We start from the raw sequence: 21,359 nt of genomic DNA, 5'->3' as shown, positions 1-21,359 counted from the left end.
AGAAGAAAGCTGTCTACTATGAGTGCAATGAGCCTGGACATTACAAGAACGAGTGTCCAAAACTTCAGAAGGAGAATCCCAAGAAGAAGTTTCATAAGAAGAAAGGTCTTATGGCAACATGGGATGATTCTGAATCAGAATCAGAATCAGACTCTGAAGGAGAGCAGGCCAACTTCGCGTTAATGGCTACAGAAGATGATGGATCAGAATCTACATCAGAATCAGATTCTGAAGAGGTATTTTCTGAACTATCTAGAGAAGAGTTAGTTTCCAGTTTAACAGAACTTCTGGAACTCAAGGCTCATCTTAGTATCAAATACAAAAAGCTGAAGAAGCAGTTTGAATTTGAAACTAAGAAGCTGGAAGTGGAAAATTCAGAACTGAAGGAAAAAGTTTTAAATCTATCCAAAGATAGTGGATCTCCTTCTGAAACAGAAAAATCCATTCCTAGCATGAATCATATTCTGAAAGAATATGACTCGAGCTTCAGAAAGTTCTTATCTAGAAGTATTGGCAGAAGTCATCTTGCTTCTATGATATATGGTGTTTCTAGAAACAGAAGGTTTGGTTTTGGCTATGAGGGTGATACCTCACATAAATTTGAACCTATTGATGATCTGAAGATCACATACAAGCCATTGTATGATCAGTTCAAATATGGCCATGCACATGATATTAGGCTCACTTCACATGCACAGAAGTTTAACACTGTTCACACTAAGAAGCTCGTGACACATCCTAAGAAATATCATGCTGACAAACCTAAAGAATATCATGCTGTTCCTCCTGTTAAATATTTTGCTAAACCCAAGTTCAATCAGAACTTGAGGAGAACTAACAAGAAAGGACCCAAGAAATTGTGGGTACCTAAGGAGAAGATAATTTCTATTGCAGATATCCTTGGCGGCAAAGAGGACAAAAAGCAAAATGTCATGGTACCTGGACTCTGGGTGCTCGCGACACATGACGGGAAGAAAGTCTACATTCCAAGACCTGGTGCTTAAACCAGGTGGAGAAGTCAAGTTTGGAGGAGATCAGAAGGGCAAAATCATTGGCTCTGGAACCATAAGTCTTGGTAACTCTCCTTCCATAACTAATGTACTTCTTGTAGAAGGATTAACGCATAACTTATTGTCCATAAGTCAATTAAGTGACAATGGTTATGATATAATCTTCAATCAAAAGTCTTGCAAGGCTGTAAGTCAGAAGGATGACTCAATCCTATTTACAGGCAAGAGAAAGAACAACATTTATAAGATTGATCTTCCTGATCTTGAGAAGCAGAAGGTGACTTGTCTTATGTCTGTTTCTGAGGAGCAATGGGTCTGGCACAGAAGATTAGGTCATGCTAGTTTGAGAAAGATTTCTCAGATTAACAAACTAAATCTGGCCAGAGGACTCCCAAATCTGAAATACAAATCAGATGCTCTTTGTGAAGCATGTCAGAAGGGCAAGTTCTCCAGACCTGCATTCAAGTCTAAGAATGTTGTTTCTTCCTCAAGGCCGTTAGAACTCTTGCACATTGATCTGTTTGGCCCTGTCAAAACATCATCTGTCAGAGAGAAGAAATATGGATTAGTCATCGTTGATGATTATAGCCGCTGGACATGGGTAAAGTTCTTGAAACACAAGGATGAGTCTCATTCAGTGTTCTTTGAATTCTGCACTCAGATCCAATCTGAGAAAGAGTGTAAAATCCTAAAGGTTAGAAGTGATCATGGTGGTGAATTTGAGAACAAATTCTTTGAGGAGTTCTTCAAAGAAAATGGTATTGCCCATGATTTCTCTTGCCCTAGAACTCCACGGCAAAATGGAGTTGTAGAGCGAAAGAATAGGACTCTACAAGAAATAGCCAGAACCATGATCAATGAAACCAATATGGCTAAGCATTTCTGGGCAAAAGCAATAAACACTGCGTGTTATATTCAGAATAGAATCTTTATAAGACCTATTCTAAATAAGACTCCTTATGAATTGTGGAAGAACAGAAAGCCCAACATTTCATATTTCCATCCTTTGGGATGTGTATGCTTTATTCTGAATACTAAAGATCATCTTGGTAAGTTTGATTCTAAAGCACAAAAGTGTTTCCTTCTTGGATATTCTGAACGCTCTAAAGGCTACAGAGTATACAATACTGAAACATTGATTGTAGAAGAATCAATCAATATCAGGTTTGATGATAAGCTTGGTCTTGAAAAACCAAAGCAGTTTGAGAATTTTGCAGATATAAATATTGATATATCAGAAGCTGTAGAACCAAGAAGCAAAGCTGCAGAAGCTGGCAGTCTCAGAAGCAATGGATCAGAAGATCAAGTTGCTGCATCTTTAGAGAATCTCAGGATTTCTGAAGAGCCAACAGTCAGAAGATCACCTAGACTTGCTTCAGCTCATTCAGAAGATGTGATCCTTGGGAAGAAAGATGATCCCATCAGAACAAGGGCATTCCTTAAGAACAATGCAGAATGTCAATTAGGTCTTGTTTCTTTGATCGAGCCAACTTCTGTTGATCAAGCTCTAGAAGATCCAGACTGGATAATTGCCATGCAAGAAGAACTAAATCAGTTTACAAGGAATGACGTATGGGACTTGGTTCCTAGACCAAAAGGATTTAACATCATCGGCACTAAGTGGGTGTTCAGAAACAAACTAAGCGAGAAGGGAGAAGTGGTAAGAAACAAAGTCAGACTGGTTGCTCAAGGTTATAGTCAGCAAGAAGGGATTGACTACACAGAAACCTTTGCACCAGTGGCCAGGTTAGAATCTATTCGTCTATTAATTTCTTTTGCCACTCAACACAACATCACTCTTTATCAGATGGATGTTAAGAGTGCCTTCTTAAATGGTTACATAGATGAAGAAGTTTATGTCCATCAACCTCCTGGTTTTGAAGACTCCATGTCTCCAAATCATGTTTTTAAATTAAAGAAATCATTATACGGATTGAAACAAGCTCCTAGAGCTTGGTATGAACGTTTGAGTTCTTTCCTTCTGGAAAATCGTTTCACTAGAGGAAAAGTGGACACTACTCTCTTCTGTAAAACATTTAAAAAGGATATTTTAATTTGTCAAATATATGTTGATGATATTATCTTTGGAACATCTAATGCTACACTTGGAAAGGAGTTTGCTGAGTCTATGCAGGCTGAGTTTGAGATGAGCATGATGGGAGAACTCAAGTATTTCCTTGGGATTCAAATCAACCAAACTTCTGATGGAACGTATGTTCATCAAACAAAGTATGTGAAAGAACTTCTGAAGAAGTTTAATCTTTCTGAAAGTAAAGAAGCCAAAACTCCTATGCATCCAACGTGTGTCCTAGGTAAGGATGAGGTAAGTAAGAAGGTAGATCAGAAGTTGTACAGAGGTATGATTGGATCTCTTCTATACCTAACTGCTTCTAAACCTGACATTCTCTTTAGTGTTTGTTTGTGTGCTAGATTCCAATCAGATCCGAGAGAATCTCATTTAACTGCGGTTAAGAGAATTCTGAGGTATCTGAAAGGTACTACTAATGTTGGTTTAGTTTACAGAAGATCCAAAGATTACAACTTAGTAGGATTCTGTGATGCTGACTATGCTGGAGATAGAATTGAAAGGAAGAGCACTTCTGGAAGTTGTCAATTTCTTGGAAGTCATCTGATCTCATGGTACAGCAAGAAGCAAGCTACAATTGCTCTCTCAACAACAGAAGCAGAATATGTTGCTGCTGCTGGATGTAGCACACAAATGCTCTGGATGAGAAGTCAGCTAGAAGATTATCAGATATATGAGAGTAACATTCCTATTTTCTGTGATAATACTTCTTCTATATGTTTATCTAAGAATCCTATCTTACATTCAAAAGCTAAACATATTGAGATTAAACATCATTTCATAAGGGACTATGTTCAGAAGGGTGTTATATCTTTAAACTTTGTGGATACAGACCATCAATGGGCTGATATCTTTACAAAACCCCTTGCTGAAGATAGGTTTAAGTTCATTCTGAAGAATATCAGTATGGATTTATGCCCAGAATGAGAAAATGAGAAGATCTTATGTGTGAGTATCTTCTGAAATGAGATTGGAGTAGTCTTTTATAAGAAGTTGTGATTGTGATCAATTAGAAGTAGTGATTCTGTTATTACTAACGTTTCATTGTCTAAGTTGACTCAGAATCTCTTTAAATGTAAAACAGTTGTAACTGGCTATCCAGATGGTAAACACGTGTTCACTATTTCTGGACAAACGTGCGTGCAGTTGAGGGGACGCCTACTTAGGTAACTGTGCTAATCACTTCTTTTGTCATTATTATCTCTCCTCACGTCATGTAACATTCAATGCCATTCATCATTTCTTTTATTGTCCTTTTCGTTTTTATACCCGTCAAACGTTTCCCTTCCCTAGAACGTTTCCTTCCCCACATTCCCTCTATTTATTTCTCCGTTTCTTTGCTTTCCTCAATCAATCTTTATGCTCTCTCTCTCTTTCTCTCACTTTTCTTTGAATATTCTTTTTGCATAAACCTTAGTTTATTCATCTTCAACCTAGCATTCACCATGAATCCGTCTTCAAGTTTCTCTCAAGAGGTTTCTCCACTGAAAACTTGCTTCAGGCCTCCATCAGTAATGGAAGTTTTGTGCAAATCTCATGTGGACGCTGATGATTTGGGTGCTTATGGTTTCAACCAAGATGCAAAGGCGAAGGCTCAAGGGTGGTCGATCTATATGAATAGAACGGTTGGAATGGTTGTCTAGTTCCAGGTTGAGAAACAAATCTCGGGGATCACTGTTAGGAGTGAATTAATGGTAATTTCATGTGTTAATATAAGTGATTTATTCTCTAAATAAATGCAAAATTTTGATAGATCCATAGGTTTTTAGTAAGAATTGAACTGAAAAGGTTTAGTTCGTGTTTAAAGCAAATCGAATCACTTGTGGGTACTATTGTTACAGGTTTGAAGCCAAATTGAAGCTTGAGAAGAACATGAGGAGGAAAGGAAGTTGGAAGAGCAAAAAGGCAAGAGAAAGAGTTGAGTTTTGCAAAGGGCGCGCCGCGGAAGTTCAGTGAGGCGCCGCGCCAAAGTCTCTGTTTTTGATCGCGCCGCGCCAGCCCGATGCCGCGCCGCGGCCTCGGCGTAAAAAGCCCAAAGTTTCTATTTAAAAGCCCTAGCTTCCAAGTGAAAAAGAGGAGGGTTGTGTTGTGCGAAATTAGGAGAGCATTCTGAAGGTGCAGCCACAATCATCAATTGAAGACCAATTCTCTATCAAGCGAAGACATTCCTTTGATGAAGATGAATTCTTCCATTAATCCTTGTGTGTTCTTCATGTCTATGGAGAGCTAAATCCCTCTTGTTGAATCTAAGGTAGTAGTTAATCTATGAATATACAATACCATTAGTTAATTCCTGTGAACAATTATTTGAATTCATTATCAATAAGTAATCTTGCCTTTATTATTAAATTATCGTTTAATCTTTGATCGAAAGAAAGGATTTAACTTTTGCCCTAGGTTACTATATTGATTCAATACCAATCCGCAGAGATGGGATTGCGATTGGGTTTTCATAATTATCGTTCTTAATTACTGTTATCGTTATTGATATTTGGAGAGATCGAATCTCGTACCGGTAAAAGCTATCTAGTTTGATTTGCAGAGATGGAATCTTATTTGAGGATAAGTGAAGATAATGATTCATAAAGTTGTTCAATTGGGAATTAAGTGATAATTGTATAGGAATAGATTGATGAACCCTAAAGATTCAACATACTTCTCTAATTGTTAAACCACAATTCATTATTTGCATTTAGTTTATTTGTTTACTTTTGATAATATTAGATTATAAATCAAACAAACCTAATTTTCCTAACTCAAAATAAACAACTATAGAAAGGCAGTGATATTAACCAATCCCTGTGGATACGATATATTACCGAAAATATTTACCCACAAATACTTTCAACAAATTGGCGCCGTTGCCGGGGATTGGTGTCAATATTGCACGCATTGCAATAGTTTTTTATTTTGAGTTATTTCCTTATTTTTAGTTATATTATTTTTAGTTATTTACTTATTTTTAGATTTTTTGTTTAGTTACTTATTTTTAGATTTTTTGTTTAATTACTTAATTTTAGATTTTTTTGTTTAGTTCCTTAATTTTAGATTTTTAGTTTAGTTCCCTTATTTTAGATTTTTAGTTAATTACCTTCTTTTAGATTTTGTTATTGCAATAGTCTTTTAATTTTGATTTTTGTATAATTTTTTCTATCTTGTTATTTCACTTGTTTGCTAGTCTTGTAGATGTTTGTTTCTCAGAATGTTTGACCCACATATAAATGACGCGATTCATGCTCAAAACGAGATCCTTTTTCAACAAATGGAGTATCTCCTTCAAAGTGTGTCACAGTTCACACCTCAAGTTAATGAGTTTTATGATAGCGGATGGGGCACACCGGAAGATACGATGGAGTATCATATGGCTAACCATGATTATCATCAAACAGGATTCTGTCCACCAGTGCAAGAAGAAGAAGTGAATTACATGAATAATAACCAAGGACAAAGGCCGTATCAATATCAAAATCAGCCATACCAACAAGGCTATCCGCCAAGATATAACAATCAAGGGTACCAACAAAGGCCACCGAATCAAGGGTATCAACAACAAGCCTTTCAACCTTACACTCAATCATCGCCACAACAACAAGGAGGACAATCTAAGTTGGAAGAGATCATGAATCAGTACATACAAATGTCAATGACAAATCAACAACAAGGGCTTTCACAGTATAATCAAGGTTATCAAAGTGGACCCTCTGAGTTAGAGGAAACCATGAATCAATTCATGCAACTCTCTTCAACCATTCAACAGAACCGAGAAATTCGAGATGCTCAACTTGCCAAATTCTTAACCGAGCAAAACGTAAGTCAAGTCTCAACTGTTCAAAACCCTACGACTTATGTAGAAACTTGCAATGCTACTTCTGTAAGGAGTGTAAAAGTGATTGGTGAGGATGATGGAAAGAAGAGATTGGAGGAGGAAGTTGATGACAAAGAAGATGTTGTTGAAAAGGATAACATAGAGTATGGAAACATCAAGAAAAATTTAGAAGTTGAGTATGAGCTCTCAATGAAGCTACCTTATCCAAGACCTCCTAAAAGAGTAGATGATGTGTTAGTCGAAGGAACAAAAAAGGAGGATATAATTAAAGAAGTTGTGAATGAGTTAGAAACTTCAAAAGTTGAAACTTTTTCAAAAGAGAATAGGGTGGACTTAGAGTTGAAGAAGAGTAGTAATGCAAATGAGCATAAACTCTCATTGGAGTTACTTCCTCCACAAGTTCCTAATAAAGAAGGGAAGGAGATTCATTGCTTTCGACCAATGGAAATGTTTAGCCGTTTGCAAACCCCCATTCCATTTTTAGAAGGTTTAAAGTTAAAGCCAACATTTGTCAAGGATAGGTTCTCACAGAAGAAGAAATTAACAGATAAGGAGGTTATCTATCTTGAAGAGAGGACAAAACAAAGGAAGGAAGAGAGATCGCGGGTTGAAGTGGTAAGAATTAAGGATGAAGAAACCAAACAAGCAAACATGAAATACTTTTGGGGCTTCACATTGGTAAGAAAAGTACCAAGGAAAAGAGACATTGGTTGATGATTCAACCATGAACCGTCGAGCCATGCGACGTTAAACGAAGCACTTTGTGGGAGGTAACCCACACTTCTAATGTTTTGTTTTGTTTAGTTTTTATTTCAGGAAATAATCAGGGAACCCGTCTGGTGAAAGCTAGGAGGCAGCAATTGATATTGCGTTACTCTCTGTAAGTCACCCTCTCGGACTTGTTACGAAACATTGAGGTCAATGTTTAGTTCAAGTTTGGGGGGTGGAGCTATTTAGTTTTGAATTGTTCAAAGTTTCTAGTTTCTGTTTTTTTATTATGTACTCAGTTAGAGTAAGTAGTCCCATAACAAAACGAGAATCTCAAGCGAAGTATCAACAATGAAGCAACATGTATGAAAGTGGTAGGAAGTGAATGTTCAAAATTTTTCAGTTTCACTCTCTTTTTCAATAAAAGTAACAAAGCAGGTATGAATTTTTGAACTCAAATTCTTAATGTATGCAATGAAACTTAAGGTGTTAGTAAATACAGTCAGAAGTTCTTTTTGGTACACTATTGTTTATTGGATCAGCTTAGCCTTAACCATTGTGAGGAAAGCCTTCCAGTGTTTACTATATGCAGGAGACCATCAATTATTTTGACTTGTTCGTATCATGCTAAACCGGCTGTTGCATCGTCTGTGGAATCTGAGGAAGTGATTTAGGCATTGTTTGAATTGAGAGTGCTTTGAGCCGAATCCACCGTAAAAATTATTTTCTTCTGTGAGAGTGTGATCCTTTGCTAACCATTCTTTGAGCCTGAGGTCAAGGTAAGTATCATAATATGCACCAAGGAAATACCTGGTGAGTTTGATCTCAATAAAAAGTTTTGTTTTGGACCATCAACCATAAAATTTGGTGATGTGTTTTCTCTTTGACCTTTTTAGAAAGTAGGGGAGCATTCATATAATCTGAATACAGGTTGATCTCCAAGTTGGGGAGAGTCACATTCAAAAGAAGAGTAAGTACTTATGGTAATCAGTGAAAGATAAAAGAAGTCGTAGCTTGAAAAAAAAAAAAAAAAGAGAAGTAACAACGTTAGAATATAACGGTTGCTGAAAAAAAGTGAAAAAGAAAAACCAAGCTACGAATGAAAAAAGATGGACAGGTAAAGGAAGTAGAGTTTTAGAGAAAAAGAAATAAGTTATGAATTGGATGCTTCCCTATATTAGGAACAACCCTTGATTATCTTCTTTTCTTTGAATCTAAACCACATTACAACCATAGAAAGACCTTCTGATTCTAAGATTCCACAAGACTTGATGCGAGCAATTTGGTGAACGTATGATATGGATCTTTGTTGATTTAATTGTTTGGATGAGTGTTTAACCCCTCTTTTATTCATCATACTTTTTGATGAGAGTGATTAGTGCTGATTCAATTACAATTGTGTAGTGTTTTGAACTTCTGGAGGTAATTTGCTTTCAACGTTTGTTTCATGTGTATATTCTGAGTTTGCAGGTAGAAGAGGAGTATTTGACTTAGTTACTGGATTGAACCACTTGAGAAAAACTTTTTTGAAAAACTTGTTGCATGATTGTGGGTATGTTTTGTTGGAGGTAAGTAATTTTGTTTAGGGACAAACAAAGCTCTAAGTTGGGGAGAGTTTGTTAGGAGTGAATTAATGGTAATTTCATGTGTTAATATAAGTGATTTATTCTCTAAATAAATGCAAAATTTTGATAGATCCATAGGTTTTTAGTAAGAATTGAACTGAAAAGGTTTAGTTCGTGTTTAAAGCAAATCGAATCACTTGTGGGTACTATTGTTACAGGTTTGAAGCCAAATTGAAGCTTGAGAAGAACATGAGGAGGAAAGGAAGTTGGAAGAGCAAAAAGGCAAGAGAAAGAGTTGAGTTTTGCAAAGGGCGCGCCGCGGAAGTTCAGTGAGGCGCCGCGCCAAAGTCTCTGTTTTTGATCGCGCCGCGCCAGCCCGATGCCGCGCCGCGGCCTCGGCGTAAAAAGCCCAAAGTTTCTATTTAAAAGCCCTAGCTTCCAAGTGAAAAAGAGGAGGGTTGTGTTGTGCGAAATTAGGAGAGCATTCTGAAGGTGCAGCCACAATCATCAATTGAAGACCAATTCTCTATCAAGCGAAGACATTCCTTTGATGAAGATGAATTCTTCCATTAATCCTTGTGTGTTCTTCATGTCTATGGAGAGCTAAATCCCTCTTGTTGAATCTAAGGTAGTAGTTAATCTATGAATATACAATACCATTAGTTAATTCCTGTGAACAATTATTTGAATTCATTATCAATAAGTAATCTTGCCTTTATTATTAAATTATCGTTTAATCTTTGATCGAAAGAAAGGATTTAACTTTTGCCCTAGGTTACTATATTGATTCAATACCAATCCGCAGAGATGGGATTGCGATTGGGTTTTCATAATTATCGTTCTTAATTACTGTTATCGTTATTGATATTTGGAGAGATCGAATCTCGTACCGGTAAAAGCTATCTAGTTTGATTTGCAGAGATGGAATCTTATTTGAGGATAAGTGAAGATAATGATTCATAAAGTTGTTCAATTGGGAATTAAGTGATAATTGTATAGGAATAGATTGATGAACCCTAAAGATTCAACATACTTCTCTAATTGTTAAACCACAATTCATTATTTGCATTTAGTTTATTTGTTTACTTTTGATAATATTAGATTATAAATCAAACAAACCTAATTTTCCTAACTCAAAATAAACAACTATAGAAAGGCAGTGATATTAACCAATCCCTGTGGATACGATATATTACCGAAAATATTTACCCACAAATACTTTCAACAATCACTGACATTGATTCCAAGACGGATCTCTCAAGATTCCATGAAGTCTCGAGTCAGATCTCTTCTGTGATGCTGTTATAAACATTTATCCAAAGGAAGAAGACTTTATTGAGATATTGGATGATGTTAAGGATCATGTTCTTGACTTCTATGTTAAGGGAAAGCCCCGTTTGAGACATTAGCTCTCTTCCTGTGAACTGTCTCTCACTTCCTCCTTGAATTCATGCATCTCTCCTACAGTGGAGGTTCTAGTCTGGACAGGCATGCAGAGTTTCAAGCTTTCATGGCTGAACAAACTGAGAAGACCGCAGGGATTCATGATATGTTAGCTAAAGATTATGTCTAAGCTAGGGTTGTAGTCCTTAAGTCTTTGTAGTTTTCTTTCCTTGTTGCATCTGTTATTCTGCATACATCTTTTGTAATCCTGTTTGTTTAATCAATGAAAAGTTTAATTTTGTTTCTTTCCTTTGTCGTTTTCTACATCTGAATCTTTTATATTCTTTTTTGATGTTATGACAAAAAGGGGGAGAAAATATATGATAAATAATCTGATTAAATATTATCAGTTACTGGGTAAAAAGGCCCCACTAGGGCTGGAAATGAGTCGAGTCGAGTCGAACTCACCTCAGCTCAGTTTGACTCGTTAAGAATTGGCCGAGTTCGAGTTCGAGTTCGAGTTCATGACGAACTTTTTTTCCAGCTCAAACTCGACTCGTTAAGAATTGGCCGAGTTTGAGTTCGAGTTCGAGTTTATCTCGAACTTTTTTTTCAGGTCAAACTCAACCTGTTAGAAGTTCACGAACATCTCGATTCAGCTCGTTAGGTTTATCTTGTTAGGTTCAACTCGCTTATTTCACGGATTTAAAAGTAATTTTTTAAAGTCTATTTTTTTAAATATATATTTGACATTTTAAATTAATATTTTTTAAATAAAATATATAGAAATAAAATAAAAGTTATAAGATTGGAATTTATAAGATGTTAATTTTATTTGTAGAAATATTTTACTCACTAGAGAATATAAACTATTAATTAAAACCGTTAGATTAAAATAAAATATGATACTAAGGTTTAGAGCAAATATTTAAACCTACTCTTAAAGACAATATAATCTATCTTATATATAATCGAGTTGACTCATGAACCTAACGAGTCGAACTATGTATAGTTCAAGCTCAGCTCATTTAGTTAACGAACTTAGTTTTTGCTCATACTCAGCTCATTTGGTTCATGAACATAGTTCAACGATTTAATTTTCGAATCGAGTTTCGAACTATTTTCGAGTTAGTGTGGTTCATTTCCAGCCCTAGGCCCCACATTACTAACAGAACTTGTAAAGTTCTACTCTTTAAGTTGTGTTGTTGCAGGAATTGAAGATTGAATTGAAGATTCTCTTTAAAGAGCAACATAAGAAGCAACAAGATAAATCAAGTTCTTGGATTCTTGAAGCAAGATGAGTGCTATGAAGCTTCAGAATCAGAAGCAGAAGCAGAAGCAAGAATGTTCAGATATTCTGATGATAGAATATGATCTGATTCTGAATGTCTATTTGTTCTGATACATTCTATATGGTTTATATGGCTCTGATACATATTATGTGTTCTGAAACATATTTTATGTTCTGATTCATTCATGCTGACTTTTGTTGTTTAGTTTTGTTCTGTAACATTTCAGGATGTAGATATGCTCTGATGATGCTCTGGTACATTCAACAATGTTCTGATACAATCTAGCATGAAGTGATGAAAGAAGGAATTCAAGCTCTGAAGCTGTCCAAATGGAAGCAAGAATCAGAAGCTGTGAATGTTCTGAAGATCAAAGAAATTCAAGTTCTGAAGCTGTCCGATGGAAGCAGAAATCAGAAGCTGTGAATGTTCTGAGGATCTAAAGAAATTCAAAGTTCTGAAGCTGTCCTATGGAAGCAGAAATCAGAAGTCATGAATGTTCTAAAGATCAAGCACTGTGAACGTCTCTACCGAAATAATCAGGGAAGTCTTTTATTATTAAAATTCTTCTAGTATTAATTTCAGGGGGAGATTATTCATCTCAGGGGGAGATTGTTAATCTCAGGGGGAGACATATTCACATGCTTATGCTATAGCTGTGTAATTGTCTTTAGCCGTCTGCTCTTTCTGATCGCAAATTCATATCATTTATATATGTTTTTGTCATCATCAAAAAGGGGGAGATTGTTAGAACAAGATTTATTCTGATCAATATTCTTAGTTTTGATGATAACAAGGATATGAATTTTGTGTGAGATAATGTGGTACTCTAATACATTGCAATTTCCCTTTCAGGAAATATATAAAGAGTATGCACAAATCAGCGCTCAGAAGCTTTGTCTCAGAAGGTTCAGCATGCAACATCAGAACATGGTCTGGCAAGACATCAGAAGATGGTCAAGGCAGAATCAGAACATGGGTCTATGGAAGCATCAGAAGAACTTGAGATCAGAAGTAGAAGCACTGAAGTTCTCATGGTATCACGCTCAGAAGCACTTCAAGGTCAGAATGTAACACCCTTCTAAAACCCCCCGGTAAAATAATATAATATAATCAGAGTAATAACACATCAAGGATGTTACAATTATTAAATAAATAAAACATCAAAGTCGATTGTCATGCTTTTATTAAAATTAACCAAACTTCAACATGTGTTCATCACAGCGGAAACTTATTTCAAACAATGTTAGGAGCATATCCAAACAGCTCATCAATACATAATCCATAAACAAAATAACAACATAGTATCTCAAGTAACGCTAAGACTAATCGATCCCAGTGTTACAATCAGAGCATGACTCGACACGAACTACGGGCTAGCTTATAAGCTATCTTCACCCAATCACACGCCGCTACATCCTTAATCTGAAATCATCAAAGTAAGGGTGAGTTTCATTCGAATTAACAACCATTATACAATCATAAGCAATAAAATCTCATAGCAACTATCATCCATTCAACATACATATAATCGGAATCATTATAACAAACAAGCATCAGTGTATAAACATCATCTATCACACCACACAATCATCCAATTATATCATGTTATAATGCAATGAATGAAACGACACTTATGCATGTGGTACCAAAATTCGTGAATCATATCACAGGACTTCTCTCTTTGATATTGCCCTCTAGTCGCTCACACCCCACATGGGCACACGACTACTGCCTCATCGCTCACACCCCACATGGGCACACGATGACTTCCCGCTAATCTCCGCACAATGGGAATTAGCCTTCCAATGCAAATGATTTATGAATAATGCACACATGACACATACTTACATCATCATACATCATCATCATCCCGATGCTTAACATCGCTTATTACCTCTTTCCAATAACGTCACAACAAGTATGTACATGTATAAGCATCATTCAATCATTCACATACAACACCTCATCATCACAACAACATACACATCACATTAATGTTAATTGCCATCATAATCCAATTCAACAATATTTTAATTGAATAAATACACAAGTCGGCAACTGCCCGTATTATCACTTCATCAGATAAAGCATCTCATTAGCTTCGCAACGCCCAAAACGGCACATAAATCGGATACTCGGATCAAAAGTTATGGGTTTTCAAAGATAAAACATTTTCAGAAAAATGCTGCAGAACCCGGGTTGTCCCTACATGGGAACCGGTTCCTGGCAGCTTCAAAAGTCTCGTCCCTGGTTTTTACTATGGGGAACCGGGTTGTCCCTACATGGGAACCGGTTCCCAGCTGCCCAGAATCCATACTTCTCTGTTTTTACAAGGGGGAACCGGTTCGTCCCACATGGGAACCGGTTCCTACGTACCTGCACAGCAAAAATCACCATTTTGACAGCTTTTACCCTATCCCATAACCCCAATTTCAGGTACATACGAACATAGCACACAATTATCATTGTTTTTCACACAATTACACATTCCAAACAAGTTATTGACATGTATTAACATCATATATCACAAGTATCAACAGAATCATGTCAATTCATACAAGATTATCAAAACCTAACAAAATTCCCAACCCGACACGTACAATTGAACTAAACGATAATCCTAATCAATCCTACTACCTACAATCGCATAAGGATCACTAACCCGAAGAATCCCCCCTTACCTCAGAGTCGAATCTTCGAAGTTCTCCTTCCCTTCAGGCTCTTCTCACTTTCACGTGTTCTTCAGTTCCAAAATCTGCTTCTACTGCTTCTTTCCCAAATTTCTTTATTTTATGAAAAATAAAATAAAATATTCTTAATGGGCTTGCTTAGTTAACACCCCCCTTCTACTACTATCACACTCAGCCCAACACCATATTTTTATTATTTTCCAAATAATTCCCACAGATTATTAATTCTAATAATTTAATTAATAAAATAATTAAATTAATACACTAGAATTAACGGGGTGTTACAACTCTCCCCCACTAAAAGAGTTTTCGTCCTCGAAAACATACCTCAAACGAAGAGTTCGGGATAAGAGTCTTTCATCTGACTTTCCAGCTCCCACGTAACATTTCCACCTGCAGCTCCTCCCCAAGCTACTCGGACTAAAGCTATTTCTTTACCACGTAGTTGCTTTATCTTCCGATCTTCAATCCTCATAGGCAACGCCTCAACTGTCATATTATCTCTCACTTGCACATCATCTGCCTGGATTACATGAGACGGATCCGCAATATATTTCCTCAATTGTGATATATGGAATACGTCATGTAGGTTTGCAAGTGCTGTTGGTAAAGCAATCCGATAAGCAACCTCTCCTACTCTTTCTGTAATCTGAAACGGACCAATGAAACGCGGCGTCAACTTCCTTGACTTCAGTGCTCGACCAACACCCGTCGTAGGAGTTACTCTCAGAAACACATGATCTCCTTCTTGAAATTCAAGTGTTCTCCGCCTCTTGTCATGATAACTCTTCTGACGACTCTGAGAAGCTTTCATCTTCTCCTGAATCATCTTAATCTTTTCCGTCGTCTCTTGAACAATCTCTGGTCCAATCATTGCACTTTCACCAGCTTCATACCAACACAGTGGTGTCCTACACCTTCTACCATACAAAGCTTCAAATGGAGCCATACCAATACTCGAATGGTAGCTGTTATTGTAAGTGAACTCAATCAACGGCAAATAACTATCCCATGTACCACCTTTTTCCAGTACACAAGCACGCAATAGATCTTCCAATGATTGAATCGTCCTTTCAGTCTGACCATCAGTCTGCGGATGGTAAGCAGAACTTAACCTCAATTTAGTACCCAAGGCCTCCTATAACCCTTCCCAAAATCTGGATGTAAATCTTGGATCTCTATCTGATACTATGCTCGAAGGAATACCATGCAAACTTACTATTTTCTCAATGTACAACTGTGCCAACCTTTCCATCGAATAATCCATCCTCATCGGTATGAAGTGAGCAGACTTCGTCAGTCTATCCACAATAACCCAAATGGCTTCATAGTTCTTAGCTGTTCTTGGAATCCAGATACAAAGTCCATGGATATGCTATCCCACTTCCATTCAGGAATAAATAAAGGCTGCATAGTTCCATGCGGCTTCTGATGTTCGATCTTTGACTTCTGACAAGTCAAACAAGAATAAACAAATTCAGCTATGTCCTTTTTCATTCCAGGCCACCAGAATAACTTCTTCAAATCATGGTACATCTTGGTAGCACCAGGGTGAATACTCAATCCACTACGATGTCCTTCTTCCAAGATACTCTTCTTTAGTTCAGTAACATCAGGAACACAAACACGGTCGCCAAATCTCAAGATGCCATTCTCATCAATTCTGAACTCATCTCCTTTCCCTTGGTTAATTAAAGTCAATTTGTCAACTAGTCCCACATCATCTTTCTGCTTTTCTCTGATCTCATCAAGAATTCCACTTGTCAGCTTTAACATACCTAACTTGATACTATTTGAAGTGCCTTCACATACCAAACTTAAATCCCGGAATTGCTCAATCAAATCTAGTTCCCGCACCATCAACATCGACATATGCAAGGACTTCCTACTCAAAGCGTCAGCAACGACATTCGCCTTACCCGGATGGTAATTCAGCTCAAAGTCATAATCTTTAAGGAACTCTAACCACCTCCTCTGTCTCATATTGAGCTCTTTCTGATCAAATAGGTACTTCAGACTCTTATGATCACTAAACACCTCGAACCGTGAACCATAAAGGTAATGTCTCCACAATTTCAACACAAACACCACCGCGGCCAACTCTAAGTCATGAGTCGGGTAGTTCTTCTCATGCACTTTAAGTTGTCTCGACGCATAAGCAACTACCTGCTGATTCTGCATTAGCACACCTCCAAGTCCCATCAATGAAGCATCACAATACACCACAAAAGATTCTGCCGGATTCGGCAAAATTAAAATAGGAGCACTAATCAGCCTCTTCTTTAATTCTTGGAATCCTTCTTCACATTTCGAGTCCCAAACGAACGCTTGACCCTTCCTAGTCAACTTCGTCAATGGTAGAGCTAACTTTGAAAATCCTTCTATAAACTTCCGATAGTAACCTGCAAGACCCAGAAAGCTACGAATTTCAGTAACGGATTTCGGAGCTTCCCATTGAGACACGGCTTCTACCTTTGTCGGATCTACGGCAATACCATTCTCGGAAATTACATGACCCAGGAAACTCACTTCCTTTAACCAGAAATCACATTTCGACAGTTTGGCATAAAACTTCTTCTCTTTCAACACTCCCAGCACAATTCTGAGATGCTCTGCATGTTCTTCTTCACTTTTGGAATATATCAGAATGTCGTCAATGAACACCACAACGAACTTATCGAGATAAGGATGAAAAATCCTATTCATGTATTCCATGAAAACACCAGGTGCGTTAGTAACCCCAAAAGGCATCACAGTGTATTCATAATGACCATACCTCGTTCTGAACGCAGTCTTCTGAATATCGTCCGCCTTCACACGAATCTGATGATACCCAGACCTCAAATCAATTTTACTGAATATACTAGCTCCGACCAACTGATCCATCAAATCATCAATCCTCGGCAATGGATACCGATTCTTGATAGTAACTTTATTCAGTTGTCTGTAGTCTACACACAACCTCATAGATCCTTCTTTCTTCTTTACCAATAACACCGGTGCACCCCACGGTGACACACTTGGACGAATGAACTCCTTCTCCAACAATTCTTCTAATTGACTCTTCAATTCGGTCAATTCAGATGCCGACATTCTATAAGGTGCCATTGATATAGGACTGGTTCCAGGAACTAACTCAATAGCAAACTCTACTTCCCTTTCAGGTGGTAGCTCTCTAACATCTTCTGGAAAAACTTCTGGAAATTCTCGTACCACCGGTAATTCATTACTCACCACTCTTCCTTTCACTTCCATCGATGCAAGGAGCATAAACACGGCTGCCCCGTCTTGAATTGCTTCACCTACTTGTCTTGCAGTCATTGCCAACTCTTCGATACTCATCTCTTCAGGAAAGATGACCGTCTTCGTAAAACAATTGATATGAACTCGGTTAAATTGCAACCAGTTCATCCCCAGAATAATGTCAAGTTGTTCAAGTGGAAGGCACACTAAGTCCATTCCAAACTTCCTACCAAATATATCAATAGGACAGTTCAAACATGCAGATGAAGTGGTCATTGAACCCGACGCAGGAGTGTCAATAACCATACTTCCATTAATCTTTGATATCTCTAAATTTAGCCTCTTAGCACAGTCCAATGAAATAAACGAGTGAGTCGCACCAGTATCAATAATCGCAATTAAAGGTGTGTTATGTATGAAACACGTACCTTTAATCAGTCTATCCTCCGGAGTAGTTTCTGATCCAGACAAAGCAAAGACTTTCCCTCCAGCTTGGTCCTTCTTTGGTTTGGTGCACTGCGGACTGATATGACCCTCTTCTCCACAGTTATAGCAAGTTACTGTTCTCATTTTGCAGTCAGCAGCAATATGACCCATTCTGTTACACTTGAAGCACTTCTTCTCTTCTTTCTTGCACTCATTCCTCTTATGTCCTGTTTCACCACAGTTGAAGCACCTAACGGGAGCACCAGAATCTCCCCCACTAGGCCTTTTCCAATTACCAGCTCTTGGGTTTCCCCTACCATATGGTGTACCTCTGTCCATAGGCTTCTTACCCTTCTTATCAACTAACTCGCGAGAGTGAGATGATTTCAGCTTAAGACTGTCTTCCTCAAAGATTCTGCTACAGTCCACCAAATCAGCAAATCGGCGAATCCTTTGATACCTGATGCCCTGTTTGATCTCATCACGAAGACCATTCTCAAACTTGATACACTTAGAGAATTCTCCAGCTGCATCGTTGGTGTAGGGTGTGTAGTGCTTAGCCAATTCCACAAATTTGGAAGCATATTCAGGCACTGTCATACTACCCTGTTTCAGTTCCAAGAACTCAATCTCCTTCTTTCCCCGAACATCTTCAGGATAGTACTTCCTCAGAAATTCTCTCTTGAATATGGCCCAAGTAATCGCAATCCCATTTGAATCCAATTCAGTCTTAGTAGTAACCCACCAGTCATCAGCTTCTTCTGATAGCATGTGAGTACCGTACCTCACCTTCAGATTTTCTGCACAATCGATCACTCGGAAGATCCTCTCGATCTCTTTCAACCATTTCTGAGCACCATCAGGGTCATGAGTGCCTTTGAACAGTGGAGGGTTGTTCCTCTGAAAGCTGTTCAACTGTCTGTCAGCACCAATCACAGCCCCAGTAGCATTCCCTCCCAGTACACCAGCAATCATGCCTAGAGCCTCTGCGATAGCGTCATCGTTCCTTCCACCTCTTCCAGCCATTGTTCTGCTAAATCACAAAACAATCTCATCAGAACAAAAGTATCGACAGTGTTTACCTTACACTAGTCGCATACAAGGGAACACTGACACTAAGACTCTGACTCTAACGACCGACTATGCTCTGATACCACTATTGTAACACCCTTCTAAAACCCCCCCGGTAAAATAATATAATATAATCAGAGTAATAACACATCAAGGATGTTACAATTATTAAATAAATAAAACATCAAAGTCGATTGTCATGCTTTTATTAAAATTAACCAAACTTCAACATGTGTTCATCACAGCGGAAACTTATTTCAAACAATGTTAGGAGCATATCCAAACAGCTCATCAATACATAATCCATAAACAAAATAACAACATAGTATCTCAAGTAACGCTAAGACTAATCGATCCCAGTGTTACAATCAGAGCATGACTCGACACGAACTACGGGCTAGCTTATAAGCTATCTTCACCCAATCACACGCCGCTACATCCTTAATCTGAAATCATCAAAGTAAGGGTGAGTTTCATTCGAATTAACAACCATTATACAATCATAAGCAATAAAATCTCATAGCAACTATCATCCATTCAACATACATATAATCGGAATCATTATAACAAACAAGCATCAGTGTATAAACATCATCTATCACACCACACAATCATCCAATTATATCATGTTATAATGCAATGAATGAAACGACACTTATGCATGTGGTACCAAAATTCGTGAATCATATCACAGGACTTCTCTCTTTGATATTGCCCTCTAGTCGCTCACACCCCACATGGGCACACGACTACTGCCTCATCGCTCACACCCCACATGGGCACACGATGACTTCCCGCTAATCTCCGCACAATGGGAATTAGCCTTCCAATGCAAATGATTTATGAATAATGCACACATGACACATACTTACATCATCATACATCATCATCATCCCGATGCTTAACATCGCTTATTACCTCTTTCCAATAACGTCACAACAAGTATGTACATGTATAAGCATCATTCAATCATTCACATACAACACCTCATCATCACAACAACATACACATCACATTAATGTTAATTGCCATCATAATCCAATTCAACAATATTTTAATTGAATAAATACACAAGTCGGCAACTGCCCGTATTATCACTTCATCAGATAAAGCATCTCATTAGCTTCGCAACGCCCAAAACGGCACATAAATCGGATACTCGGATCAAAAGTTATGGGTTTTCAAAGATAAAACATTTTCAGAAAAATGCTGCAGAACCCGGGTTGTCCCTACATGGGAACCGGTTCCTGGCAGCTTCAAAAGTCTCGTCCCTGGTTTTTACTATGGGGAACCGGGTTGTCCCTACATGGGAACCGGTTCCCAGCTGCCCAGAATCCATACTTCTCTGTTTTTACAAGGGGGAACCGGTTCGTCCCACATGGGAACCGGTTCCTACGTACCTGCACAGCAAAAATCACCATTTTGACAGCTTTTACCCTATCCCATAACCCCAATTTCAGGTACATACGAACATAGCACACAATTATCATTGTTTTTCACACAATTACACATTCCAAACAAGTTATTGACATGTATTAACATCATATATCACAAGTATCAACAGAATCATGTCAATTCATACAAGATTATCAAAACCTAACAAAATTCCCAACCCGACACGTACAATTGAACTAAACGATAATCCTAATCAATCCTACTACCTACAATCGCATAAGGATCACTAACCCGAAGAATCCCCCCTTACCTCAGAGTCGAATCTTCGAAGTTCTCCTTCCCTTCAGGCTCTTCTCACTTTCACGTGTTCTTCAGTTCCAAAATCTGCTTCTACTGCTTCTTTCCCAAATTTCTTTATTTTATGAAAAATAAAATAAAATATTCTTAATGGGCTTGCTTAGTTAACACCCCCCTTCTACTACTATCACACTCAGCCCAACACCATATTTTTATTATTTTCCAAATAATTCCCACAGATTATTAATTCTAATAATTTAATTAATAAAATAATTAAATTAATACACTAGAATTAACGGGGTGTTACACAGAAGACAAGAAGATGCTATGCACCAAGCTGTTTGACTCTGATGATATTCAAACGTTG

The 21,359-nt window shown here is 37.7% G+C and overlaps 2 long non-coding RNA genes across 2 annotated transcripts; both read right to left on the bottom strand.

The window, feature by feature from the left end:
- Positions 1-13,019: 13,019 nt before the first annotated feature.
- Positions 13,020-14,629, bottom strand: LOC131601860 (uncharacterized). Its single transcript, XR_009283875.1, has 2 exons — positions 14,552-14,629; positions 13,020-13,292 (listed from the first exon to the last, which is right to left on the bottom strand). It is a non-coding gene; the product is annotated as an uncharacterized LOC131601860 (long non-coding RNA).
- A 4,844-nt stretch (positions 14,630-19,473) lies between these two features.
- On the bottom strand, positions 19,474-21,083 carry LOC131601854 (uncharacterized). The gene is made up of 2 exons (XR_009283872.1): positions 21,006-21,083; positions 19,474-19,746 (listed from the first exon to the last, which is right to left on the bottom strand). It is a non-coding gene; the product is annotated as an uncharacterized LOC131601854 (long non-coding RNA).
- Positions 21,084-21,359: the final 276 nt, after the last annotated feature.

This window comes from Vicia villosa, linkage group LG1 (assembly GCF_029867415.1).
Source record: "Vicia villosa cultivar HV-30 ecotype Madison, WI linkage group LG1, Vvil1.0, whole genome shotgun sequence".
Lineage (NCBI taxonomy): Eukaryota > Viridiplantae > Streptophyta > Magnoliopsida > Fabales > Fabaceae > Vicia > Vicia villosa.
The sequence above is the reverse complement of the archived record's forward strand: the minus strand, read 5'-3'. Positions and strand labels throughout refer to the sequence as shown.